The sequence below is a fragment of the Schistocerca piceifrons genome, chromosome X (genome assembly GCF_021461385.2).
Source record: "Schistocerca piceifrons isolate TAMUIC-IGC-003096 chromosome X, iqSchPice1.1, whole genome shotgun sequence".
In the NCBI taxonomy this organism is placed as follows: Eukaryota; Metazoa; Arthropoda; class Insecta; order Orthoptera; family Acrididae; genus Schistocerca; species Schistocerca piceifrons.
In genome coordinates this window covers 675,343,209-675,365,973 of record NC_060149.1, presented here as the reverse complement: position 1 = coordinate 675,365,973, position 22,765 = coordinate 675,343,209, and positions in this window count along the sequence as shown.

Here is a 22,765-nt window from a genome sequence, read left to right as displayed (position 1 = left end):
ACTTTAAGTGACTCATTTCCTAATCTAATTCCCTCAGCATCACCTGATTAAATTCTACTACATTCCATTATCCTCGTTGTGCTTTTGTTTACGTACATCTTATACCCTCCTTTCAAGACGCTGTCCATTCCGTTCAACCGTTCTTCCAAGTCCTTTGCTGTCTATGACAGAATTACGATGTCATTGGCAAACCTCAAGGTTTTTATTTCTTCTCCATGGACTTTAATTCCTACTGCAAATTTTCCACTTGTTTGCTAACTGCTTGCTCAATATACAGATTGAATAACATCTGGGTCAGGCTACAACACTGTCTCACTCCCTTCTCAACCACTGCCTCCGTTCCATGCCCCTCGACTCTTGTAACTGCCATCTGGTTTTTGTACAAATTGTAAATAGCTTTCGGTCCTTGTATTTTATCCCTGCCACTTTCAGAATTTGAAAGAGAGCATTCCAGTCAACATTGTCAGAAACTTTTTCTAGGTCTACCAGTGCTATAAACGTAGGTTTGCCTTTCCTTAACTTAACTTCTAAGATAAGTCGTAGTGTCGATATTGCCTTGCCTGTTTCTACATTTCTACGGAATCGAAACTAATCTTCCCGTCGTCGGCTGCTACCAGTTTTTCCATTCGTCTGTAAAGAATTCGTGTCAATATTTTACAACCGTGACTTATTAAACTGATAGTTCGGTAATTTTCACACATGTCAGCACCTACTGTGTTTGGAATTGGAATTATTGTATTGGAGTCTGAGGGTATTTTGCCTGTCTCATGCATCTTGCTCGCCAGGTAGACGAGTTTTGTCTTGGCTGGCTTTCTCAAGGTTATCGGTAGTTCTAACGGAATGTTGTCTACTCCCGGGACCTTGTTTCGACTTAGGTCTTTCAATGCTCTGTCGAATTCTTCACGCAGTATCACATCTCCCATCTCATCTTCATATACGTCCTCTTCCATTCCCATAATATTGACCTCAAGTACATCGCTAATGTATAGACCCTCCGTATACTCCTTCCACCTCTCTGCTTTCCCTTCCTTCCGTAGGACTGGTTTTCCATATGAGCTCTTGATATTTATAGGAGTGGTTCTCTTTTCTCTTAAGGTCTCTTTAATTTTCCTGTAGGTGGCATCTATCTTAACCCTAGTGTCCTCTAGTCATTCCCGATTAGCCATTTCGCACTTCCTGTCGATCACGTTTTTGAGACGTTTGTATTCCTTTTCGCCTGCTTCATTTATTGCATTTTCATACTTTCTCCTTTCATCAATTAAATTCGATATCTCTCGTAGTACCCACCCAAGTATTTCTGTTAACCCTCGTCTTTTTACCTGCTGGATCCTCTGCTGCCTTCTCTGTTTCATTCCTCGAAGCTACCCACTCTTCTTCTACTGTATTCCTTTCCCCTGTTCTTGTCAATGGTTCCCTAATGCTCCCTCTGAAGCTCTCTGCAACCTCTGGTTCTTTCAGTTTATCCAGGTCCCATCTCCTTAAATTCCTACGTTTTTGCAGTTTTTTGCAGTTTTAGCCTACAGTTCATAAACAGTAAATTGTGGTCAGATTCCACATCTGCCCCTGGAAATGTCTTACAACTTACAATCTGGTTCCTGAATCTCCCTCTTACCGTTATATAATCAATCTCAAACCTCCGGTGTCTCCCGGTCTCTTCCACGTATACAATCTTCGTTCATGATTCTTAAACCAAGTGTTAGCGATGATAAAGTTATGCTCTGTGCAAAATTCTACCAGGCGGCTTCCTCTTTCATTCCTTATCCCCAGTCCATATTCACCTACTACTTTTCCTTCTCTTCATTTTCCTACTACCGAGTTCCATTCCCCCATGAATATTAAATTTTCATCTCCATTAACTATCTGAATAATTCCCTTTATCCCATTATACATTTTCATCATCTGCAGAGCTAGCTGGCATATGAAATTGGACTACTATGGTAGGCATGGGCTTCGTATCTATCTTGGCTGCAATGATGCGTTCAGTATGCTGTTCGTAGTAGCTTATCCGCATTCCTATCTTTTATTCATTATTAAAACTTCTTCTGCATTACCCCTATTTGATTTTGCATTTATAACCTTATATTCACCTAACCAGAAGTCCTGCTCCTTCTGCCACCGAACTTCATTAATTCTCACTATATCTAACTTTATCCTATCCATTTCCCTTTTTAAATTTTCTAACCTACCTGCCCGATTAAAATTACGGCTGTAGTTTCCCTTTGCTTTCAGCCGTTTGCAGTGCCAGCACAGCGATGCTGTTTCGGTTGATGTTACAAGGTCAGTTCAGTCAATCATCTAGACTGTTGCCCCCGCAACCACCGAAAAGGCTGCTGCCTCTCTTCAGGAACAGCACGTTTTTCTGGCCTCTCAACAGATACCACTCCGTTCTGGTTGCACCCACGGTTCCGCTGTCTGTATTGCTGAGGCACGCAATCCTCCCCACCTAAGGCAAGGTCCATGGTCCATCGGGGGACAAGATATTTTGTTTTAATTACTGCAACCCAGAGGTGTATCCATCGCAGCTGGCATCTTTTTCAACAATTGAGCTGCCTTGTAGTCGCAACATACGAATAGCGACCTAGTGTTGCTACTGTACGAGAACGAACGTCTACACTCTGCTAACTTCACAGACGATCCTGTCCATGGGTTTGGCTGGAAAGCAGTCCCTATTGCACTTCCTCTTCTGATCTAGAGCCCTCAGACGTTAAATGTTTCCGCTCCTTATCGAATAACTATTAAGAAAATTTCTTTTTGGACGAAAATGAACTTTAAGCGTGGATTGATGGTATCTTTATCTCCAAACCAATAGCTTTCTACATGCGTGAAATCCAAAAACTGCCTGACCTCTATCAGATTGTTTTAGTTAATAGAGAGTTGGGGATATATCATTGATGGAACCACGTGACCTGTACGGTCGCAGGTTCGACTCCTGCCTCGAGCATGGATGTGTGTGACGTCCTTAGGTTAGTTAGGTTTAAGTAGTTCTACGTTCTAGGGGACTGATGATCTCAGAAGTTAAGTCCCATAGTGCTCAGAGCCATTTGAACCATTTGATATATTATTGATGATTAATTTCTCTCTTATGTTTTTCTGTTGTATTCAGTAAATCTGGGAGAAACGCTATAAAATATGCTCTGTTCTGATACAAATGAATCATATTTTACCAGGACACCTTTATGACAAAAATCTAATTTAATAGAACAAAACTATCTGTAACACGAACCGCCCAAACTATGTACTTTTGAGCCTTTTCTTTACAAAACGGCCACGTTACCACCTTTTTTTAAAAAGAAAAAAAGATAACAATCTATTTACAGGGTTACATTGACATCACTGAAATAGCTGTTACGAAATTTACGATAGATAATGTACACAATTTTTACATTCTTTCTTTTTGCATAAAAGAATTTTGACAAAAGAAATAACAAAAGGGAAGACCTCTCCCGGCGAATGAGATACGTGATTCCCTTCCGGAACACATTTCAGAACATGTAGGATGTATTAAGACTGCCGGACTGTCCGGATCCGCAGTTGTCTTTTCGATGCTCATTTAGCAACGGTGATTTCAGGTAGGATTTTTGTATTTATTTATGTTTTTCTTTGTTTAATATATATATGTTTTGTAATCACCAACGGCATGCTCCGCGCTGCTTAATAGGTAGTACACGGTAACTCCTTATAGCCAGTTTACTGCATTTATCTTCATTCTCGGGTATGGGATGTCGTCAGAGTAAACTAAGTACGCCAAAGAAATCGCATGTGGCGTGGTGCATTGGACGTAGGCCAATAGGCGGCAGAGCAATTGCCATATTTCCTTTGCCTCTCCGCATACCAGTCGGCGGATGTCTGTATCATTCATGTAGCAGGTCTTGCACAACAACGTTGTCACGAGGTGAGTGCTGTGCAGACGTGACTGCGTCGGGTGTTTACCATTCACATAATAGTACCACATAGTCCGCGCGGCCGTCAATAAGTAGGGGGGGGGGGGGGCGGGAGAGTATATTATAAACGTAGGATATTTGCTGTCGACCACGTTCCGTCGCTCTCGCAACACGACGGTGCCGTACACCCTGCGACAGATCATCAATGTGCAACATCCTCCTCAGGTAACTGTAGTCCAGCAGAAAAATAAGGCTGTGGAACAATGCTGTGGGCCGCGCGGGATTAGCCGAGCGGTCTTAGGCGCTGCAGTCATGGACTGTGCGGCTGGTCCCGGCGGAGGTTCGAGTCCTCCCTCGGGCATGGGTGTGTGTGTTTGTCCTTAGGATAATTTAGGTTAATTAGTGTGTAAGCTTAAGGACTGACGTCGTTACCAGTTAAGTCCCATAAGATTTTACACACATTTGAACATTTTTTTAACAATGCTGAGGGAATGTGGTGGACACCTATCCGCGGGTCTACGGTGGGTAGCACAGTTTCCGTAAGGAGGAATGAGAGCAGACGGCTCTGGTCGCGTTTCCATTGCTATAACGTTAGTCGCACGAATAACGCCAAATCCTTGACGTACACATTGATGGGTCCTACGCCGAAACCAATTACCAGGAGCGTGAGTGTTGCGTAACTAACTCTGAAAAGTTGGTTCGCGTAATGTCCGAAGACTGCCTGGAATCTGTCCGCTGTCGCTCGCGGCATGGGAAACATCCTTGCCAAATATGTAATCTTCGACACCAAGAAGGGGTTAACTAATTCGATCTTTTACAGAGCATCTAGGGATCGTAAAGAGTGTAGACGGATACAGGCGCGGATGTTGTTCATGATGCATTTGTAGTTCAGGCGTGTTGTTGTAGTGTACACTACCGCCAAACATTTCATCTCAGTAACTATTCTAAAGCCACCTTCCGGTTGCGCAAGTAATCCGCGACCAATGTTTATGACTCCCGATTTTCGCGTTTTCATTTGGGTACCAGCTGCTTTTCCATGTATATCAACCAGAGTTAGTGCTATGACAATCTCTTCGTGCGAATGCACTAAAAGGACCACGTCGTCCACTTACGCCCGGTATAAAAATTTATCTCCTCTCACATTGACGCCCAGTAGCGTTTTGTTGAGTTTCATCAACAGCGGCTCAATCGAGAGTGCAGACAGGCTCCTGGAAAGGGGACACCCCTGCCTTACAGAGTATTGGATCTGTATTGGTCCTGTTAAAAGTCTCTTCACTAATACCATTGATTGTGATCCGTGAAGAAGCCACATCACTGTCGTGATGAAGTGGTATATTCATCGCTGCGCTCGGAAAGTTTGGCCGACTGCGTCGAAGGCTTTCTCTAAGTCGACCGCAAGCGATCCCACCTTGGATTCTGCATGCTTCTGCGATGACCATCAGACCGCGGTAGTAACATACTTCCGTGTGAATAGTGCGGTTGTCACCGACTCCTGTCTGATCTTTTCCCGTCAATACTGTAAAGGCTGGTCTTAAATGAAGAGCCAAAAGTCTCGTGAAATGTTTGTAACCGGAGTTGAGAAGCGTCAGTAGCCGGAATTGATGCAGAGAGTATCCTACGACGCCTGCGGAAAGGCGTAATCAGACTTTGTGTAAAATCACAAGGTACGGTTACTTCGGGAGTAACTCTTGGAACAACTTTCGCAGCGTCGGTGTTAGCTTATCTAGAAACTCCCTATAGAATTCTATGGACAGTCCTTCTGGTCCAGGAAAATTATTCCTGCAACCCTTCGCCAGAAATGTCGTCACCTCCTCTTCCGTCACACCTGATTGCATCTCATCAGCAGTCTCGCAGTCAAGTCGGCCCGGTGGTGCCGTGAACATTTCGTCGAGTTCCATCCCGTCTGCAGCCTTCTGAGAATACAATCCCTTCTTTATAGCTGCCTGAGATGTTAAGAGCCGGTCGTCCTCTACCCGAAGTGTCTTGACGAGTTTCCTCTTTGACTGCCTCTTTTCACCTACAATGTGATGCATAGAGGGTGGTTCATGCGCGACCCCGTATACCTGCCGCGCTCTAACGACTGTACCATCGATCTTTTGGCGCGTGAGATGCAGCAGTTTGGCTTTTACGAGGTTGATTTCTACAAGACGGACAGGTTGCTGTTCAAGACACGGAGGACACTGTATCGTTGTACCATCGCATTCTATCTCGGGAGTAGTTCATCAGTGTCCGTCCCAATCCCGGTTTGGCCCACTGCATCCACGACAGGAGCACCGACTGATACGCATGTTTGCGTTTTATGCATTTCGGCCAGGTTTCGGTGACTACTGCACGGCAATCACGATCCTTATAGAACGGCTTCATTCAGTTTCCACAACCCCCGGCCGCGATAGATTGACCGGCAAGCCAGGTTAACAGTGTAGATATATGCCAAGAGATCTAAAACGACTGTCGGCTAAAGTTCCGGCTGCTGAAGATTGGTACGAAGCCCCCGCGACATACACTATGTGAACAAAAGTATCCGGACACTTGGCTGAAACTGACTTAAAAGTTCGTGGCGCCCACCATCGGTAATACTGGAATTCGATACGGTGCTGGCCCACCCTTAGCGCCGGCCGGTTGTGACCGAGCGGTTCTAGGCGCATCAGTGTGGAACCGCGCGACCGATACGGTCGCAGGTTCGAATCCTGCCTCGGGCATGGATGTGTGGAATGTCCTTAGGTTAGTTAGGTTTAAGTAGTTCTAGATTCTGGGGGACTGAAGACCTCAGAAGTTAAGTCCCATAGTGCTCAGAGCCATTTGAACCAACCACCCTTGATGACAGCTTCCACTCTCTCAGGCATACGTTCAATCAGCTGCTGGAAGATTTCTTGGGGAATTGCAGCACATTCTTCACGGAGTGCTGCACTGACGAGATGTACCGATGAAGGTCGTTGAGGCCTGGCACGAAGTTGGCGTTCCAAAACATCCCAGAGGTGATCTACAGGATTCAGGTCAGGACTCTGTGCAGACCAGTCCATTACAGGGATGTAATTGTCGTGTAACCACTCCGCCACAGGCCATGCATTATGGGCAGGTGCTCGATCGTGTTGAAAGATGCAATCGCCATCCTCGAACTGCTCTTCAACAGTGGGAAGCAAGAAGGTGCTTAAAACATCACTGTAGGCCTGTGCTATGATAGTGCCACGCAAAACAAGGGGTGCAAGCCCCCTCCATGAAAAAACGACCACACCATAACACTACCGCCTCCGGATTTTACTGTTGGCACTACACACGTTGGCAGATGACGTTCACCGGCCTTTCGCCATACCCACACCCTGCCATCTGGTTGCCATATTGTGTACCGTGATTCGTCACTCCACGCAACGTTTTTCCATTGTTCAATCGTCCAATGTTTACTCTCATTACACAAACCGAGGGGTCGTTTGGCATTTACCGACATGATGTGTTGCTTATGAGCAGCCGCTCAACCATGAAATCCAATTTTTCTCACCTCCCGCCTAACTGTTATAGTACTTGCAGTGGATCCTGATGCAGTTTGGAATTCCTCTGTGATGGTCTGGATGTCTGCCAATTACACATTACGACCCTCTTCTACTGTCTGCGGTCTCTGTCGGTCAACAGACGACGTCAGCCTGTGCGCTTTTTTGCTGTACGTGTCCCTTCACGTTTCCACTTCACTATCACATCGGAAACAGTGAACCTAGGGATGCTTAGGAGTGTGTAAATCTCGCGTACAGACCTATGACACAAGCGACACCTAATCACCTGACCACGTTCGAAGTCCATGAGTTCCGAGGTGCGCCCTATTCTGCTCTCTCACGATATCTAATGACTACTGAGGTCGCTGATATGGAATACCTGGCAGCAGGTGGCAGCACAATGCACCTAATATGAAAAACGTATATTTCTGGGGGTGTCCGGATACTTTTGATCACATAGTGTATATATGCATCCGGGCGACTCACTAACGTAGCCGTTAAGTGCATTAACGCCGCTGCATACCAACGTAGGCAGGTCCAAGTATTCAACACGGTCATGTCCCGTGTGGACAGCTCTGTGCATGTATTCTAATTCGGTGTCCGATCGCGTGGTAACAGTACGTAATTGAAATCACCTCCAAGAATGACATGATTTTACCTGCCCGCGAACATGGACACTATCTCAGTCTGATAGGATTTGGAGCGGGGGCGTCTGTTGCTGGAGCCAGATGGGGCGTATACATTAGTGATTCGGACGGCGACGAGAGTAAGTGCTGTTCCTCTAGCCGAAGGTCGACGTTTGTGAGGGGGCATGCTTGGGATCATTGCTGCTCATGGCTTTCTCCCACTGGCAATTGCGCAATTCGACGTTGTAGGCACGCTGATAGCAAGTCACCTTCTTTGCCACAATCGGAGCATGTGCGAGGTTGCCCCTCATACATAACGATTGCACGGCAGCCACAAATGTACACATATGAGGAGTCTTGTTTCTGGAGATCGATTCTGACTTGACGTACTCCATTGAAAACAGGATATGTCTCAAAGATCATCCATTTTTCCTCCATATGGTCGACAACTGCAGTGCCGACGTTAGTCGTCGTGCGTACCTCAAATAGTAGTTCAGACACACGCGCCGTTCTTATTCCAATGCCCGCTGGGTCCACCAGGACATTCCGTACAAGCCATCGGAGTGAAGGAACTTGTAAGGCCTGCCTGACCACTGAATGAGTCGGTCACAGCAGTCGTCATTGACGACGTTTACATATACTACACTTGCTACTTTCGAAAGATAAATCCCAATCAGTTCGTGAAGATGGAGTTTTACCACTTTTCTCAAAAAACGTTCAGCTGCAAGCGCTTTTGCTCGGGCAAATCAGTTTCCAAATGTGAACTTCCTAGTCGATTCCCGTGGAGAGATAGCCATTTGAAAGTAGTCTGTGCACTCAGAACGCTTCGCTGCTAAACCATTATACTCGCCGCTTCCTCTAAGCTGTTCATCGCGGCTAGGACATAAACACCACGTCCTCGCCGTATGGCTCTTCGAGGGCGACGGCCTGAGCTAGCGAGCCATTGCTGCTAAGAGTCTGCTATCATTGTGGTATTGTTGATTAACAGAGACAGTTGGTGCCATTAAATATGAGATTAGTTAAGATTCTGTATGGAATGGCCTTCCTGGAATCAAATAATAAACAACACCCCAGTGTTACACCTTAACTGAGAATCACTGAGATTACTTATCGGAAATGACAAAGTAATATCAATTGCAAGATATCAAATTAAACACCTTTCAAACGTCTAGGTTCTTTGAAGGCACATTTCTATGCTGAGCTTTTATTAGCAGAAAACATAAGTAATAAAATAAAGGAAAGTTTGAGCTGTAGATATAGTCCACAACTGTAAAAATATTGTCTGCAGCCGCTGGAAACATTTGAAAATTTTTGATCGTCATATTATTGCCGAAAGAAGAAGAGTCACCTTTCGTTTTCTAGGCCTTGTCCAGATCTGACGTATTTAGGCGCACCGCCATTAAAACTACATTATTTTATTTATATGTTCACAAGTTGCAAACAAATGGCACTCGTAACTGCATAATGTAAGTTTCCTTCTTAAAATTGTGTTTTGATTTCATAATATGAGCTGCGACAATAAAGTAATGAGACTGGTATTCTTTGCAAGATGTGGCAACCCTGCAGGCTTGCGTAGGCACAATATCTTTGACCTTGGTCTATAAGCTGCTTCTAGTCCAAGTGGCACATCGATGCAACTGCTCAGTCGTGAGTTGTGCTGTAATAAGTTTACATGTGTTTGTGTCTCTCGTCACGGAAATGGAACCGCATAATATTGCTCAACGGTATGCCATTTCTTTTTGCGTTAAATTGGGTGAAAACGCGACGACAACTTACGGTAAGCTTCAGAAGGCTCTTGGAGAGGAGGTTATGTCAAGAGCTCAAGTTTTTCGTTGGCATAAAATGTTTAGTGAAGGCAGAACGAATGTTGAAGATGAAGGCCGCAGTGGACGACCATCAACCTCATGGACGGATGTCAACTTGGCCAGGGTGCGTGAACTCGTACGATCTGATCGAAGATTATCAGTGAAAATGATTGCAGAAGAACTGATCATCAATCGAGAAACTGTTCGTCTAATAATAACTGAAGATCTTGGTATGAGAAAGATTTGTGCAAAAATGGTCCTCAAAAATCTCACACCACAACAGCGAGAACCACCGAAAAATGTGGCAGCCTATTCGTTAGAGCAAATGGAAATCAATCCAGAATTGTTGAGCTGTTTTATCGCTGGTGATGAAAGTTGGTTGTTTCAGTACGATCCAGAGACAAAACGCCAGAGTTCGCAATGGTGCTCAAAGGGATCACCCAGATCAAAAGAAGCTCGCATGTCAAAGTCAAAAGCGAAATACATGCTTGTGTGCTTCATGCCCAGGCGAATCTGAAAAAAAACGATTTGGTACCTCCTGAGAATCCTACGTAGTTGTTCCCTTATCTCTGTCGATTATACATGCCGCGTTTGCTCGCGTATTACCTCCTCTACTGTTTCCTCATTATACTGATCTCCTCCCTCTGTATCTAGGATGCATAGGCACAATTCGGCGTCATCATCCTCGCCGATCACGCGTGTACCAAGGGACGCACATCCCACCCTTCCTGCTCGTCCCTCATCGAAAACAATACTCATTTTTGTTTAGTGATCGCGCAAGTGGACGCACATACCACCAAAATCTAGAACGACCTTATAATGGCCTAGAAAGTCCAGGCCGAGCAATGCCTCAACTGGTAGTGACGGCACTATGAGGAACACGGCTATAAGGTCGTACGACTGACAAGTAAAATCAATGTACGCCTGCTGTTTCGTCTCTACACTTTTATTCCCTACGCCACCACGCACTCTTGTTTTCTGCAAAGGAAGCTTCGGCCACGGACTCTTCACACTGCACCGCGCGAAAACATCATCTCTAATCACCGATGCTTTGCTTCCTGAGTCAAGTAGACAGGGAATTGTAATCTCGTTAATTGTTATGCTGACTGTGGGGCATTTTACTGAGTTTACTATTGCTGTTTCCTCTAGTAAGACGGGATGTCTTCGTGTTCTAGGCACATTGTGTTGACACCGTAAGTTTGATTATTCTGCTTCGCAGATGTGCTCGGTCCTGTCACTGCTAGTCACACGTCCCTACTTTCATTGATATTGTTGACTCGGGAATTATCAAAAATGGCTCTGAGCACTATGGGACTTAACTACTGTGGTCATCAGTCCCCTAGAACTTCTTAAACCTAACTAACCTAAGGACATCACACACATCCACGCCCGAGGCAGGATTCGAACCTGCGGCCGTAGCAGTCGCGCGGTTCCGGACTGCGCGCCTAGGACCGCTAGACCACCGCGGCCGGCTCGGGAATTATCGTGTGGCTCCACTGACCTTCCGTCCGTTGTGTGCAACACATTACTATTATTACCATTATCAAGCCGGGGCCGATTTTCTCCAAAGCGTCTCCAACCTCTATAATTGCGCCGTGGGCTCCAAGGTCCAGTCCCACGTCTGTCATTAACACGAGCATGATTGTTATTGCGACCAAACTGAGGCCTCCAATTCTGGTTGCGCCTCTGCCCGTTATTCCCGTCATGATTACCTTCGACCCTAACTACTTTTTGCTGCTCAATTACATTTGTTTCAGTGCCTAATTCTTACAGCAGATTCTGTAAACCACTAACGTCATCCATACCTCTTCCCACAATTGTAATATCTTTGCGCAATTTATTCGGAAGCTTAGTCAGACAAATTCTTTTAAGTTCCTTGGGATCATATGGTGCATCGAGAAACTGATTACTTTTCACATGCTCTTTGTAAAATTCCACGGGGTGCTTATATGAACTTTCAGCATAGTTTTCTCACATCAAGATGCCTAACTTTACCCGTTCCTGCATGCTCCGAGACCAGAACTCGTTGAGGAAAGCCGTTTTAAAATCCTCGTACATTCGACAGTCCTGAAACATTATTTGCATTCGGGTTGCCACTTCACCTCTCAGGTGACTGCACGCAAATTTTATTCTGGGCACATCTCCCCATGAGCGAGGTAATGAGTGCTCAAACTGTTTTAACCACATCGAGGGTGCTATTTCGTTATTTGGGTCTGGGAAAAGAGAGTAAGATTTTACAGAGACAAAGTGTCTCTTGCATTCTTCCTCGTCACTATCTTAATTCGTACTGCTGCTCACCGTGCCTACAGGTGGCGCCGAATTTCCTCTCAAATTACAGAGTCTTCTCCACGCCTGCGCTTACCGCTGGTGCTTTCCGCTCCTCTAACCGTGTTACTAATAGTCGCACTGCCCTCTGCACTTTCGTTTTCCCGCAGCCTGTTATGTAAGTCAGCTATTAGGTCCCGATTGCGTTTGTTTATGTCTGCTGGCACCCTTTTAAATTGCAGCAGTGACTGTACTACTTCGGATTCCGCAATTGCGGCTGGCTGTGTCCTGTCCGGGTCTGCCTCATTCGTTAGCGTGATCTTTTCTACCGCACTCGTTAGGGCGTCCACCTGATTGATTACTTTCTCAATCTCGTCTGCTTGCGCCCTAATCTGCTCACCCTGAGCAGCCACTTGTTCCCTCACACGAGCAACAGCCTCTCCCTGCTCCCTGCAGACGTCTACTAGGTCTACCCTTATTTGCGACTCCGAAGGAATGACTATTTCTCGCGAGGACAGTTTGTTTCCTAAAACTATTACACGATTTTCAAGCCTGCCGGTGGCCTCACTGACTTCGGTTTGCACAGACTGTATCTCCTTTAATATGGAGTGAGCTAGTGTTTGATTTCCAGCAGCAGCTGTTTCGATTCTAGTTTCTAACGCTTCTAGGCGTTCCTGGTGGTGCCCTAGCTTGCGTTCTTGTTCGTCAAATCGCGTATTCATCGCGCCTATTTGCTTTTCCTATTTCCGTGTGAGGTCATCTCGCAAAAAGCACAAGTTATCATTTAATGCTTTCTCTGAATCATTCAATTTATTACTTAATGCCTTCTCTGAATCGTTCAATTTATTACTTAATGTTTCACTTAATGCTTCGTTTGACACGTTCAATTTATCACTTAATGCTTTATTGGTGTCATTAATCTGCAAGGTCAAATTATTATTAGTCCTTTTCTGTTCATCAGCTTGCTGCTTCATGAACTGAAAAATGCTTGCTAGAAACGGACTCCCCGTGCTCATGCTTCCCGTGCTCGCAAAGACAGTTGGAAGCGGTTCTTCCGCAGCTTCTTTTCTCGCCCCCTCGTCAATGCTGGCAGTCTCCAAGGTCGTCCCCACGCGTGCTATCTTGGGTTCCGTTAGGGTTGCGCTGGGCATACCTGTTTGTTCGCCACCTGTGGTCAGCTGGCCATGTGGGTTCACTGCCACGCTTTCGGACTCTGCTGCACCCGGAAATGGCGACACGCTCACCATACTACCGTTTCCAACACTAAGCGCATCCATATCCACTATACTTTTAGCGTACGCCCTGGAAATAATCTGACTCATTACCTATCTGTACCGTCATAGCCACTGTTTTCTGCCCCTTACACAGTGTGCAAGCACAAAACACGAATAAAAAATTGTAATTACCTAAGCTCAAGTTCCAAAAAAAAAAAATCCCATCAATTTTACAATAGAACACAACACACACAAAACAACAGAATACAACACAAATGAAGACAACGCTGTATTCAACACAAGCAGAATTCTGTTAAGCTGTACAAGGAAAAATAATCATTAGCACATTAAAATTTTTATATAATTAGTGCTTCCTAATTACTGATCAGATGGACCTGCGACTCGAAACCCTGGACAGGGACGCCACGTGCAACGTAACCTTCCAGTACTGGTGGTGGTAAAAGTCTACCTAAGTAGGTAGATTACCGTCGCTTTGTCATGTCCTACCTCTCCTGCAAGCTACCGTCTGTAGTAAATGGTTTCTTAAATTCGTGTGGTCCATGAAATTACTGGCCCCTGCGAGTTATTGCTGGGTATTAAAAATTTCTAGCGGAAGGTTTTAACGAACCGGTAAAAATTTGAACGAAACGGATAATGTAATATTTTTTTAACCACTACAGAAGGCACCTATACAGGGCTTAATAGGCAGTATACAGTTTTTTTTTTTTTTTTGTTTCATGACCCAGAATTCGACTGTGATACTGACTGCCACTTATTCTTTATGATGGACGTAGTAAATAATCAGTCGAGGGTAGAGATTAATTGATATTTATTCAGTACCGGTGGTATTTCAACAATTAGTCGTGTTTCTCTTCCAATGTACATTATCAAAACCGGTCTCAAGCTAATATGGTTCAGTTTCGCCACGTAATTATGGAATGGGACAGGGGAGCGCAGACCTGGCTTCAATGTAATTTTATACAACCGCACAATTATACCTAAACCTATGCTTATTACATTCAATTGCTATAGATTACTCAAAACAAGTTCCGCAATGACACTAGAAGCAAAACTAGGTCAGGGTGGAAGAGTATTTCGCAAGTCTTTATCAAATCAGTGGGCATTAAAATCCGATACTTTTCCTAGTGGCACGAGTTTAAACGATGTATTTTACTTAACGCACAACATCGCCAACAAATCAAATCGTTATGGGGGCGCACAAGAAACATTACTTCAGTGCTATTAAACCCACATGGCCAAGTTTCAGTAGCCAACAGAAACCCAGAAAAATATGGACACACAAGATTATTCCTTCCCTATTTTACACTCGCCCACCATCGTACGATTATTCATAGCATAGAACACATTTTCAAACAGAAACTACAATTTATCAATGCGGCGTTTGCTCCAACCGACCACGTGGCGCGAAAGCAAGTTCACAAAGAAAACATATGGAACATAAATAAAAATCCCCAAAATATTATTGTAAATGGAAGAGCAGATTTAAATACATTGAATGAGTGAATTTCCGTTAAGCACAGAGCAATAATGTGACCGTGAGCTTAAGGCCCATGGTGCGTGACCTGACCAAGGCACCAACCCAAGTTCTACTGAAATTCGAATAAATTAGGAAAATCAATTCCCTTATGGGGTTTAGTGGTAATTTCGCACCTGATTTCAACATCTGGATTTCATTACATAGTAGACTTCAGACAATCTAATACCCATGTTAACATTACCAAAACGAGAGCTGCGTCTCCATGTCTGTCCAGCACCACGACCCAGGAACAAGTGTTCCACCGGACACCTCTCCTAACCGTTCTTCGTTCAAAAGGTGGTGAAGGAGATAGTTCGCCAACCTAACAAAGCCAATATTCGGGCCCTCGCGATCTCTCTGACCTCACTTGCCCACCATCTTTGCTAAACTTGTACACGTTTAGGGGGTTGGTACTATCCTACCACAGAACGACTCTACACATGCAATGCTACGACCCCTGACCAGAGCTTTTTGCTACATCACATACTATCTCCTTCATACAGTCCAAGGTCGCATACGGGAAACGTGGCACATATGAAATAAAATGAATATACACGGAATTCACTTCTGCAGAGTCAAAACACTTTGGTTATAGTTCTCCTGTACCGCAATTTATTGGAAAATATATGGAACGGGACAACAAGTGCCGTTTCATTTTTAACACCCCCCCCCCCCCCCCGTGCGTTTTGAACAGTAACGGCTGGCACCGATTTCGAACCCCAGTGACAGACAGAACTTCCCGTCGTATCGTTTCAGGTTCAAATATGCCACTATTAATTACTGGTGAAAAAGAATTCGATAGTCAACGTCTCTTTGTGTGTATATAACAACGATGACAAGCCCAAGTTTCGACTCCTAGTCAGCACAAAACTATAAATCGTGCTATTTCCAGTTCAAACATTGGCACATCTCGTTACTGGTGAAATAAACAGATTTTAACGTCTATTCGCGACTAGAAAATGGCTCTGAGCACTATACGACTTAACTTCTAAAGGTCATCAGTCGCCTAGAACTTAGAACTAATTAAACCTAACTAACCTAAGGACATCACACACATCCATGCCCGAAGCAGGATTCGAACCCGCGACCGTAGCGGTCGCTCGGCTCCAGACTGTAGCGCCTAGAACCGCACGGCCACTCCGGCCGGCTCGCGACTAGAAGTCAACGACGATAGGTACTGGGCTCGAATCCCGGTAGGTCAAAAATTTTTTGTCTCGTCATTTCAGTTTCAGTCAGTTTGCTATTGGTGAAAAATTACGATTCCTAGCGTTTGCCTCTGCTTAGTTGACAATCCGATACGGTGCTGTGTTCGAATCCCCGTCCAACACAAAACCTTACGCCTTGTCATTTTAAGTTCAAGCCCGCGCACACTTCGTTACTTGTGATCGAAACGATATTTAAGGTCTTTCGTGATTAGACAACGGGAACAAGAGTTACTGGATTGGACTGGCGGATCCCAGTCCAATGTAAAAATTTTCGTAATGTAATTTCAAGTTCAAACTTGCTTTTTGAAATGTCATGTACTGTAATAATTAGAGTTAAAGTGCGTAATGGTTGTGTCATCTCTAAAAGAACGTGTTTTGTGACATTTTGTTTATCGGGATTTTATTTGCCCCTGGATTGATAGACATACAGCTCAGTTTTATCTGGTAGCCTCTTGAAGTAACCACTTCGTAAGTCAAACAACTGTACCGAAAAGAAAGCAGAGGATCTGCAAGACAGTTACTGTTATGTGAGTTGTATACAAATAACGTGAAATGCAATTCATGTCTTTAGGATACTTTTGAGTTTGATAGTACGTGTATAGACAAGTCTTCGCTAATCATCGGGGCTCAATTCGGAGCGCAGCTCATCAGTAAAGACAATTCTACTCCAATCGATGAGATTCCATGTCGAAGAAGTGTCTGAAGACGTCTCGGACATCGATGGATATCAGGCTGACTGTCGCCGCCATTTGGCCCCACAACCAGAAGTGATGGCCGGCGGAGCCATTTCTCTTCATAGCAGGACCCCATTGGCTGTAATCTGCGGTACCTTTAAGCGTAGCGGCACGCCGACGATATTCTACACCCCCTTTCGTTGCCCTACATGGCAAGTCATTCTGGGCTTACACGTCAGCAAAATAATGTCCGCCTGCACATGGCGAGAGTTTCTACTGTTTGTCTTTGTGCTTGCCACACCCTACCCTAGCCGGATCTCTCACCAGCTGAGAACGTTTGGAGCATTATGAGCAGGGCCCTCCAAACCTATCGGAGTACTGACGATCTAATGCGCTAATTGGACAGAATTTGACACGATGTATCTACATCTACTTCTACATAGATACTCCGCAATCCACCATACGGTGCGTGGTGGAGAATACCCCGTACCACTACTAGTTATTTCCTTTCCTGTTCCACTCGCAAATAGATCGAGGAAAAATCGACTGTCTAAATGCCTTCGAATGAGCCCTAATTTCTCGTATCTTATCTTCGTAACCCTATCGCGCAATGTATGTTGGAGACAGTAGAATCGTTCTGCAGTCAGCTACAAATGCCGGTTCTCTAAATTTTCTCAAAAGTGTTCCTCGAAAAGAGTGTCGCCTTCCTTACAAAGATTCCCATTTCAGTTCTTGATGCATGTCCGTAACATTTGCGTGTTCTTGGAACCTACCAGTAACAAATCTAGCAGCCCGCCTCTGAATTGATTCGATGTATTCCTTTCATCCGACGTGGTACTGATCCCAAACACTCGAACAGTACGCAAGAACAGGTCACTTTAGCGTCCCATATGCTGTCTCCTTTTGCAGAAGAGCCAAACCTTCCTATAATTCTCCCGATAAACCGAAGTCGACCATTCGGCTTCGCTACCACAATCCTCACATGCTCGTTCCATTTCATATCGCTTGTTACCTCAGGAGGACATAAGAGCCAGAGGTGGACCAACGCTATTGACTTGCTCAATTCGTGAAGTTGTTTCTCTTGAGTAGATCACCCATTTTTCTAAAAGTAAAATCATTTCTTTGTCCGTATATGTACATCAGAGCTAGCAATTTTTGGCCCAGTCAGATAATTTTTGGTGTTTTTTCGTTTTAGAGTATATTTGTTTACTATCGTTCGATACAAAAACAAAGACATTTTGCACCTGGATTGGTCAATGTTGTCATCGTATCATGCAATATATTCGAAAAATTAGAGTCACTGGCCTACTTAACTGAACACTCTCAAAAACTGTCTCCACAACTGTCCACCTTCAGATGAGTCTGTTTCACTTATTTTCGTGGTTGGAGACGTTACTCCTATAGCATCAAACAAATCCAAAGGCAGAGTGGAGACATGTGAACGAAGTTTCTGGCTACGACATCCTTGAAGAAAACATTCAAGGAGTTCTTTTGAGCAACGAGCCAAAAATTTGGCTCCAATTCGCCAATCGTCGTTTTATCGTCATGTTGACGTCAAAGGTCTTGAGCAGCTTCTTGATCAGAAGCAAGCGCTAAAATATCCAGTTCACAGTTGAGACAGCGAGAGAAGGAAAGTTGCCAATTTTAGATGTTTTGGTACAACGAAAGTTACAAGGGCGGCCATTGTCTACTGCAATCCGATGCACACTGATCTGTGACTCAGCGCGCAGTTTCCATCATCGACTTCAGAAGAGAGTCGTTTTAAATACATCGATATGCAAAGTTAAAACTGTTCCTAACGAAGATCACTTGTATTGTGAAATTAATCATCTGAAGTACGTGTTGTGGAAGAAAGCGTAGGAGGCACGTGATATAAAGTTGGCCCTCCCCAAGAATGGGTAACATTGAATGGGTAATATTGAATAATCACGCCGCGAGCCACCGACTATGTTCATTCCTTTCTGCGGTGCTATGTCAAGTAAAATTACCGGGACCCTGGAAAGACGAGTAATGAGATCTGTTTTTCGACCACCTAAGAAGGTAATGGAGATGCTGCGTCCGGTTAAGAACAGGCTCAGCCTCAGGCTACCTGAGATTTATTAAGATCCCTTTGAGTGTGGAAGCAACTACATTGGCCAGTCATCCATAGCGTTTCGTTCCACTTTGCAGAACATCAAAGACACATTTAGTGTTGATAGCCTGAGAAATCAGCGGTTCCTGGGCTTAGCCTCAAAAAGAAATACAAAATTCTGTTTGATAAGACATAGGTTTTGTGCCACGCTTCCACTTACTGGGATTCCGTTATTAAAGAGGCTGTAGAAATTAAAATATGCGTAAACAAGTTCAACAAGGACAGCGGATATAATATCAGTGGCGCTTGGAAGCAAGCTCTAGACGCAAAAAAGAAACAGAGAAATTCGTCGACTTGTTTGCGCTATATAAGTCCACCACAGAAGGACACACGATAGTTTTCATTCAGAGTTGCGATACGGAGGAGTGAATATCGGAATGCAGAAGAGATGAAAGGCGTGGCGGGTCACCGTCCAGCGACCTCCATTCCTACAAATATTTTCCCGAGCCTCTGAAGCTGCCGGAGATGGTTTTCCAGCATATCTCCTTCCAGATGTCCCTGGATCATCTGAAAAAGGAACTTGAAGACTTGAACTCTGGCATGCACTCCATGTCTCGACGACTCGAAGCTCGACATTGGTTGACGATTCGAACACCGATTTGGGAGCGACTTCTCGATCGCACTATCGATGCACGGAGCTGTCCATTGTTGCTCATCGCCTCTCCATAGCTGGTCAGTAACACCACGACTGGCATTGCTTCACGCTTCGTGCTCGTCATCTGCTGTCGGTGGTACATCGTAAAATCCTGCTCCTGCCTCCACTGCCGGCTGCTCTGTTATGGTATCGACTACAGCCGCCACACGTGCTGTGGACAAGAATGCTTCTGTGGATACACCTCCTGAAACAGATCTCACTTTCTTGATGGGGCTTTCTCTTAAGGGAGAGCACGCAGGTGCACCAATGGAAGTAGTCCAAGCTACCCGCAAGCGTCACGCCACTGCTGCTGAAAAAGACTCCTCCTCCCAGTCTGCCACCGCTGCTTCACTCAGTGCGAAGAAGGCACTTCGAAAAGAAGCTAAGGCATCTAACGCATTGGAGATGCATCTCTAGAAGACTGCTTTATCTTTCCCAAGTGGGAGTACACTGCCAGGGCTGCTGTGCTGGACGAGACTCCAACTTTCTGAGACGACCAAACGATTTGAAGACATCTCTGACCTGGTTGGTGACTGTGAGGTTGCCCCATCGACGAAGAAGGATCGTGTATGAACAACGTCCAGGCGATCGAGGAAGAACATACGAGGGGAAAGATATTTTTCCAACGATGAGTATGTTCACACAGCGGTTATCGAATGGCTCCGTGACTAACGAGCGGACTCCTGTCGTCGAGGAATCGAACGATTGCTAGAAAGATTAGATTAGATCAGTACTTGTTCCATAGATCATGAATACGACACTTCGTAATGATGTGGAACGTGTCAGGATAATAAAAGGCGGCTATACTAGATATTACATTACACGGAATATTACATGACACTTTTTTTTTTTTTTGGTGGGGGGTCGGGAAATTACCCACTTACTACATCCAAAAATTCATCTAATGAGTAGAAAGAGTTGCCCTTTTAAATGCTATATAGCTATCTGTCAGACTTTTGATGCTATCAGGTAAGTGACCAAAGACTTTTGTGGCAGCATAATTTACACCCTTCTGAGCCAAAGTTAGATTTAACCTTGAGTAGTGAAGGTCATCCTTTCTCCTAGTGTTGTAACCATGTACACTGCTATTATTTTTGAATTCGTTCGGATTGTTAATAACAAATTTCATAAGTGAATATATGTATATATTGTGAGGCTACAGCGAAGATCCCTAGCTCTTTAAATAAGTGTCTGCAGGATGATCTTGGATGAGCTCTAGCAATTATTCTGATTACACGCTTTTGTGCAATGAACACTCTTTTACTCAGTGATGAGTTACCCCAGGATATGATGCCATACAAAAGCAGAGAAAGAAAATGTGCGTGGTAATCTAATTTACTGAGATGTGTATCGCCAAAATTTGCAGTGACTCTAATAGCATAAGTATTTGAACTCAAACGTTTCAGCAGATCTTCAGTGTGTTTTTTTCCAGTCAAGATCTGACCGATGGTGATTATGTTGGAAAATTGTGGTAAGGTTCTATGGAACCAAACTGCGGAGGTCATCGGCCCCTAGGCTCACACACTAATTAAACTAACTTAAACTAAATTACGCTAAGGACAACAGACACACGCTCATGCGCGAGGGAGGACTCCAACCTCCGACAGGTGCAGCCGCACGAACCGTATCAAGGCGCCTAAGATCGCACGGCTACCCCGCGCGGCTGATTATGTTGAAATATAGTGTAACTCATCTCTGACACTTTAAAGTCTAGAGCAGCATTCAATAAAAATTACATGGTCTGCCATAATAATGTGTAACTCACTTTCTGAAGTCCTCTAGTATACAGGGTGCTCCAGGAGGAACGGTAAGTATTCAGGGATACGACAGGAACGATCATAAGCAAGAAATTCTTGTAAACACTGGCTCTAAAATGAGTTCCTTAAGAGTTATTAGCACTTCATCTTCGATCCTGTAAGACAAATCTCTTCTACTACGGGCCAAAATAAGAAAAAATGTCCAGTAAATATGGGCAATAAAGTGCATACATTAAGGGCTACGTGCACTTTTTTATCTTCGCTGATGTGAAATACGTGTTTTCTACCGAGCAAGTGCTCATGGCACTTAAGGTATGCATTTTAGAGTCCATGTCTATTAGAAAGTGTTTCCTTGTTTTAGTGCAAACCACCTCATCCCAAAATATGAAAAACAAAGAGCTTGCAGTAGAAGAGATTTGTTTCACACTATCGAAGACGAAGAAATGCTCATAGGTCTTGAAGTACGAATTTTAGAGGCTATGTTTATTAGACTTCTTTGCTTTCAATGATAGTGCCTATCATAACCAAGAATATTGAGCATCTCTCCTAGGAAACCCTGTGTTTCATTTTATCGTTAGATATTTTTACATGCTTCTCTATAATTACATGTATTTACATAGATTAAGTCCATGCTGCACAAAATTATGTATTTCCATTTTACCCTTCTTCATATTTTCCCACCTCAATAGGCCGTTCCCTTAGAAATATATCCGAATCGGACCTTCCATAAAAGTTCAACACAGGAATTAAATTATCTCTAGAAAGTACGTTCTAGTGTAATAAACGTGGTGAATGTTGTCGCGTACATGCACGGAAACTTTGGCTTCCTTGCTAGCAGCATTAATAAATTAGAATCTCTCTGGTTGTGTTTGCAGAAATAGTTATAAATTGTTGAGATATCAAATGCAAGCTGATTAACATTAGAGATGGTGTTGAATAGAGAGTAGTTTCGGCAAGAAATCCTGGCTTCTTGACGTTTGTTACTATGTATGTGAAATACACTCTGTGGGAAAGAAAAAGACGCTTCAGCGGACATCTTTCCACTAATATTTCATTTCCTAAAATTTGCACCATCAAAGTTCTGTGTTGCGGAGAGAGCATTTTCTGCCTATGAAAACATTATTTCTGATCGGCGACGTTCTATAACTGTAGAGAATTTGGAGAAGCACCTCGTTGTTCATTGCGCAAGAAAATGAAAGGTAAGGTAGCGTACATTAGTAATTTTAGTGACGATGGACATTTTAGTAAGCAGATGTAACCGAAAATAATCTTCTTTCAAGAGTGCAGTATAGAATTTTAAAATAAAACACTGAGTAAAGTAAAACGTAGGCCTACCTTCTTAATGTGCCTCAGTTGTTCCTGGTGCATATTAAGATAATATAGTAGGGTATCGTGTAATTCGCAGATTGATTTCAATCTAAATTATTGTTTTATGTTAAATATTTAATTAGATACTTTCTAGATTTTTCTCCTTCTCCTTTAATGGCCTCATTGGGCGACTTCAGTCTATCATTTTCTGATCATCTTCTTGAATAAGTTTTCTTTCCAGACTAC